Source organism: Penaeus vannamei, chromosome 9 (genome assembly GCF_042767895.1).
Source record: "Penaeus vannamei isolate JL-2024 chromosome 9, ASM4276789v1, whole genome shotgun sequence".
In the NCBI taxonomy this organism is placed as follows: domain Eukaryota; kingdom Metazoa; phylum Arthropoda; class Malacostraca; order Decapoda; family Penaeidae; genus Penaeus; species Penaeus vannamei.
In genome coordinates, this window is record NC_091557.1 from 10686258 (window position 1) to 10693757 (window position 7500).

General features: G+C 37.3%; 1 protein-coding gene across 1 annotated transcript in view; it reads left to right on the forward strand.

The window, feature by feature from the left end:
• Positions 1-5781: 5781 nt before the first annotated feature.
• Positions 5782-7500, forward strand: part of LOC113814785 (sodium- and chloride-dependent GABA transporter 1) — a 28975-nt gene continuing 27256 nt past the window's right edge. Inside the window, exon 1 of the mRNA XM_027366840.2 lies at positions 5782-5844. The gene's annotated coding sequence lies outside the window, so the exon portion shown is untranslated. The remainder of the gene's footprint in view (positions 5845-7500) is intronic.

The window sequence follows — 7500 nt, forward strand, 5'->3', positions numbered from 1 at the left end:
GGATAAGATGTTTGAGTGATGAGGAGCCAGAGGCGGGTCCCAGGGTTTGGGGCTGTGAAAAGAAGCAACTAAGAGGAGGTAAAATTAATACGTGTAAGGGCTGGTGAGAAAGGAAGTAGAAGTAAACAGAAAGGGGGGGGGGCGTGAAAACACCATCTTTTTTATTTATTTATTTATTTTATTTCATTTTTATTTATTTATTTTTATTTATTCATCTTTATTATTATTATTTTTGTATACCGAGTTTCGCTTTCGCCACCCGGTGTTGAAGTTATTTTCTTGTCTTAAAGATGAGGCTAATTCAACTTAGTAACATGTGATTATACATTTATATCATGTAGGAGGTGGAAAAAGAGAGATGGTTTGAAAGGACATTCTGCGCAATATGTACCGCGTGTGCAGCCACCGCGCGTCGCAAATCTCCCTTCGCCCTTTATTCGGTGGGCAGATCTCCCGCTTGACACTTGGGTTAAGCGTCTGGTTTAACGCTATCTCCGGGGCGAACGCAAGTGCGTGTCCTCTCAGGATTCCTGGGACCACTTTTTTGGGGTGGTTATATCATCAACAGCTCTATGTGTACTTATTTTTTGTTCTAAAGAAAGAAGCGTACATTTAATCCTACAAAAAATACACTCTCTCACACACATATATATAAATATACAAATATATACGTGTACATACACACACAAACACACCCACACGCACACACACATATATGTATATCTATATACATATTTATATCTATATATCTACATATATATGTGGGTGTGTGAACATATAAATATATATGTACACACACACACACACACACACATATGCACACATACATACATATATACATACATTCATACATACATACATGCATACTTACACACACACACACACACACACACACACACACACACACATATATATATATATATACATACATATATATATATATATATATATATATATATATATATATATATATATATATATATATATATATATATATACATATATATATGTGTGTATATGCATATGTATATGCGTGTATATACATTTTTATCTATCTATCTATCTATATACGTACCTTCATACATATGTCTATCTATATCTATCTATCTATTTATCTATCTATCTATCTATCTATCTATCTATCTATCTATCTATCTATCTATCTATCTATCTATCTATCTATATATATATATATATATATATATATATATATATATATATATATATATATGTGTGTGTGTGTGTGTGTGTGTGTGTGTGTGTGTGTGTGTGTGTGTGTGTGTGTGTGTGTGTGTGTGTGTATATATATATATATATATATATATATATATATATATATATATATATATATATATATGAGACCCGAAGTTGGAATCGAGGACGATTCCGAAACTGTTGTCTCACTTTCCTCAAAAAATCTAGTTTGTGCATTGTGGGTTTTTCTACCATATATATGTATGTGTGGGTGAGTGTGTGTCTGTGTACACAGTACGCCTTAGCGATATGTGTGCTCTTTAAAAATCGATCCCTTATATAGTATGTTTGCATTGGATGTGCAACAGAGAAGACAAAAATATAATTGATACAATGACTTTACACACGTATAGATATTCGTTAGAAAAACACTTAAAAACTGTCAAAAGAAACCCGAGAACATAAAATCGCCTTTTTTATTACTGCAGTAAATGATGTTAATTGTAAAAAAAGACTAATCTGGAAAAAAATACGTGAATAACTTTTTGATGTTATCCATCTCATCTTGTAGCAAAATTTAGACATATTAATGAGACCTATGGTATAAGAATGATAAACTAACCAAAGTAAAATTTTATTTAATCTTGAGTTTGTCTGGCAGTTTTAAAACAATCGGTGATCGCTCACGACTTAAGGGGCGGTCACACGAGTGTTTTTTTCAACAACCAGTTAGTGATATGATCCTGTAGCCGGAACGATTTGTCTGCGGTTTCCCAACTTGCTGGTCACACGGAGCGAAAAGAACCATCGCGACAAACATGGCGTCCACGAGATTTCCCGCGCGACCCTCCTCTTAAGTATTTTGTCATCTGCAGCTACAATGGAGGCTGAAAGGTTACGTAAACGGCGTATGTGGGTTCGTTCGTGGTTGCAGAGAAGAAATAGCAGAAGTTTATACCATACTCTGTTGATTTTAGCAAAAAAATACAGACGCTTCTTTGAGGAACTTGGAAGACGCGCACTTGTAAACAATGATGACGTCACGGTAGCTCAAATGAATTTCCATGGAGAATTAATCACACTTTGAAAACACAAATGTATAAATTAAAATATATGTTGATAAAATTATATTCATTTCAATATAAATCAGTATTTTTAGGTACGCAGTTGAGTATTTTTTCCTTAGCAGACTATAGACACTTCGCCACTTCCCCGATTTGTGAACGATGCATATAGTTCACTTCTTCATCAGAGTTATTGTCGACTTGGAAGTTGCGGGTAGTGGAAAAGTTCATGTTTCCGTTGACTTATCGGTGTAAAAAACGCTCGTGTGACCGCCCCTTTAGAGGTAGAAAATTGAGAAAAATTCCCGTCATTCACTGGATTTCTCTCACATCTAATAGACCTTTGCTAGTTAGTAATGAACACAAGGACTATAAAAAGCGTTCTGATGGAAACGTCCCATAGATACACAAGCTTTAACCTCTTAACTCAAGTCTTAAACCAAAGTGTGTAGTTAGATAGTTTAAGAGATGTGATACTTTTATGTGAAGCTTTAAAGTTATATGAGTTTAGGCGAAAACACTTAAAATCATACATTTTTTTTTCGTGGAGTTATGCTCATATTTGTTACTGCTACTATTATACCATTATTATTATCATCATTATTGTAATTGTTTTTTATATCTGTTATTATCCTTATCATCATTATCACCATCATCATCATTATCATTATTGTAATTGTTTTTTTTATAATCATTATTATCCTTATCATCATCATCATCATCTTTATCATTATTATATATATTTTTTATAATCATTAATATCCTTTTCATCATCATCATCATAATAACAATCATTATTATTATTATAATTTGAGTAGCGTTGGTTTGTTAGCAGGACAACTCAAAAATTAAGAACGCATTTTTATGAATTTTCTACCGGTGTGTTTTAGCTCGACTTAGAATTATGGTGGTGATCCGGATCCAGGGATTTTTTTGAAGATTGCATCAGTTACCCCTTTAACAAAGATTATATACGACGATATAATCTTTGCCCTTTAGCTATGGCGGAGGTCTGCGCTCTCTGAGTGCTTCTCCTTATTATTAACATTATTATCCTTGTTATTAATGTTATCATTATTATTACTGATAGCATTATTATTATTAGTGTTAATGTTATTGTTATCATTATTTTGATTAGCACAACTATTATTATTATCATTATTATTTTTTATTACCATCACCATCTTCATCATTATTCTTATCATTATTGTTGTTATTAGCATTATTAATACCTATATCATACCATTATTGTTATTTTTCATTATTTTTCATTATCATTATTATAATTTTATCATTATCATTAACAAAATTGTCATTATTATCATTTTAATCATCATTGTTATTATAATAATTATCAGTAGTAGTAGTAGTCGGATCAGCAGACACTATTAAGAGGTTTTGCAAGAGGTAGGAAGACCAGTGACAAGCAAGCGGTTGCTGTTTTCAAGCTTCTTGGATCAACTTTCAAAGGACGGGCGTGGACGAACTGTGAGTAAGGATGAATAATTCCATAACTGAAGTGTTTCATTTGACTTTAAGGTATAACAGTTTCGCTGCGTCATCAGTCGAGAGCTTCGGTCACGTGACGTCCGTGAACTGTCCTTTGTTCGTTGCTTAGTTTGGCTTGTCGTGAGACGGATGCAAATTCTCCTTCGTCGTGTTTCATGTTGCTTCTTTTTGGTTGGTTTGTTTACACAATCCCCTTTGCATGACCACTTCTGGTTCGCAATCCGGTAGATGTCCCGCTTCGCTTGATTAGTTCCTTGGCGTTTCCCTGTCGAAGGCGTTTTCCTAGTCACCTAAGTCGCCAGTTCTATTGTTGTTTCGTCTGTTTTAATGATTTTGTTTGTATTGCCCAAGGAAAATGTATAACCTGCTGTAAACATCGAGTTCAGCCTTTTTTAAGGTTTAGTAAGGAATCCTCATACGTATTGGAGCAACTATGGACTAGAAATCATTAGCGTCCGGAGAAAGAAAGAAAGAAAAAAGAAAACAGTTTCTCATTACCTTGCAGATACAGTCATCTTTCTTGTCGGCTCCTTGTACCATATGCAGAGCATCGTAAACCATCGTCACCTCTGCGGACGTGTCATGGCCCCTCGATAAGGTAGTTCCTTTGGCAACAACAAATTGCAACGTCAGCATTTGACGTAAGCATAACCTCTAATGATGACTGCAAGGACGTCATCAACATCACTATTCTGCCAGCACTTAGATCCTTGGAGGCCTGTGAAATTATTCCCCATGCCTGTTGGGGTGAACCAGGAACGCTGTGATGTTACGTTTCTATTTCGAATATAAAGAAGTGTTATATAACTACTCTCATGTTACTCTTAACATTACTAAAAAGAGATGACTGTTAAAAGTGTTTGCGTAGAGAAAAAAGGGGGTGGTGTTCTTTTTACAGGCCTTTACATAAAATGGATTCCGTACCGATATTGTCCATGGTTTAATAAAGTCTATATTTATTTGAGACATGCTTTTGTCTTCACTGTGCTACGCCTTCGGATCTACGCAAGGCAGATATATTTTCTGTAATACCTAATGGAATATTCTTTTGCAACCAGAAAGAATAGGCAGAAGAAAAATAATGCCATATCGATGGTGCAATATTGGGCATCAGTCTTTTCTTCAGATTTTCAGTGGGCTCTGCATAATCGTCAGTCAACCTGAGGTATCCTGCTTCTAACAAGGACTTTGCTACTGGAATGCTCTATGATGCGCTGCGATTAACCCTTGTTGAAAATAGATTATAAAAAATGTTGCGTTCTCCCTTAAGTTAAGGATTCAATGTAAAATTCATCAGCTGTTCCTTTGCATCGAATAATAATTTGTAGATTAGATATTAAACAATGCGGGACACAGTGCGCCCCCTTGAGGTGTGCCAAACCGAACACTATACTAAGGAATTTTAAGTCTTTTAATGCAGATCGGTTCGACATATGCACTTGGAACCACTGATTATCAAAAGTTATGGAAATCACCCGTAGAATTTTGATAAGCCATGAGAGCTTTCAAGCTACAAAATTGTATCCTATTCAGTAACCACAACCATTAGGGGGAAAGTCATAAGAATCTGTTGTATTTGTTAACATAACCTGTTTTCCAGTTATATGCCTTCATTTGTAATAACAACTAAGATGATTGTGACGAAGATAGAAATACAGACAACGCTTATGACAAAAGGAGACAATGACGATGGCGAGAACAGTGGCTGGTCAGAATTAATATAATTAAAATCAAAATAAAGCTGTTCATAGTTTTAATGAAAAAGTTCCAATGGATTATTAAACTGGAGAATTAATGAAGCATTATCTTGTATTAGTCTTAATTTTACAATACATTCTCACTACTCTAATGATAAATCCTTCAAAACGAAAAAGTAATGGAAATGACGAAGAAATGAACAGTCTAAGAAGAAGTCCATTAAACAAAGACTACAACGATAAACAGAAATCTCAAGGAATCTGGCAACTCTGGGTCAAGCTGATAAATAAGGCGGAGACGCAGGGTTGAGGTCGCAGTTCCACAAGGGCGCGCGAGTGAAAGACAAGAAGGGAACTGCCGATAGTGACTCTGTGAGGAGGTAAGGAGCCTTGTTCCATCTACGCGATTAGACTGAGGAGACTGCTGTGACATAGAGGATGAGTACTTGCGGAGAATAAGAAAAGACGTTGAAACAGTATCCTGAGGAAGCTGGCCTTGTCGAATGTAAATCTGGCTCAATTTATTAAAGATCTTTCTTTACGTTTCTCGCTCGTCCTTAGTTACATGAGGCCGATGTGATCAATGTATACTTATCACATTTTGTCATCACAGACATGCACACACATGCACACACACACACACACACACACACACACACACACACACACACACACACACACACACACACACACACACACACACACACACACACACACACACACACACACAAACAAACAAACAAACACACCCACACACATACGTACTCACACGCACACTCGCACCTAGTTTATAACATATTCCCATTGTATCCCATAGTTTCACTCCCTCGAAATATATATTTTTTTCATGCTAGAAATGCCATCTTTAAGCGTAATCTGCAGCTTATACGTGCGGGTCTCAGGAAGGCAGAGCATAGCCCATATCACCCTAGGCGGGAATGTATGCATTTAAGATTATCTAAACAGACCAGTGACGAGACCGGCAAATATCATCTGCGTTTATAAAGTTTCGTTCAATTGAAGTTATCAATTAATATTTGTATTATTTTCTTTCATATCAAACAAAATCTGGTCGAGCAAGCTTAATCCGTGACAAAGAATAACAAGTAAAATAATAGCTGTTATTGCAGTTGTCAGTTAGATATCATAGCGTAAGGTTCTTTTCGCCATTTATTGAAAGAAGTAAATAAAGTACGTAAAGTAGTTTAAAAAAATCAAAACATCTTCGAACGGCACTTGGTTTTCGTATTCAAATCATCAAGATTGTGACGTCACATGCGACAGAATTACATCTGTGTCACGCTGTCAACACGCTTGCTATGACAGACGGTGCGTGGGTGGACGGATGGGCGGAGACAGACAGGCCGCCCATGGGGGTGGCGCAGGTGGGGAAAATGGGTGGGAAAAGACAAGGCGCCCATTCCGGAGGTGGCGAAGATTGGGAGAATGGGTGTTAAGAGACCGGCCGCCCGTGTTGGAGCTGGTGAACAAAATGGGCGGGGACAGAAAGGCCGCCCGTGAGGATACGGCGCAAGTGTGGCGAAAGGCCAGGAAATGTGCGACGGAGGCTGCGAATGACGGTGTCATCGGACGAGCGACTGAGCGGAGGCAGAGAAAGGCCGCCCACGGACGTGACGGGACAGGTGCGACGAAGGGGCGGGAACAGAACGCCCGCCTGGAGCAGCGAAGGGGCGGGGCGACGGAGAGACCGGCCGCCGATCCCGCAAATATTTCCTCCTGGTTTCTAAGGTTTCCCGCGGGCATTAGCGAAACCCACAACCTAAAGGCTGCAGATGATCGTGCAACATCACCGCGTCTGCAGGATGGGTTACTTGCGGTGTTTGGCTAAAGTTCACGGGGGAAGAAGAGGCTTGGAAGACGCTCTCAAAGGCTGCTTTGTTGCTAATGCGAGGGGAAGGTGTGAAGTCAGGAGGCACCCACTTACATAATTATACATGTGTATATATATATATATATATATATATATATATATATATATATATATATATATATATATATATATATATATATATATA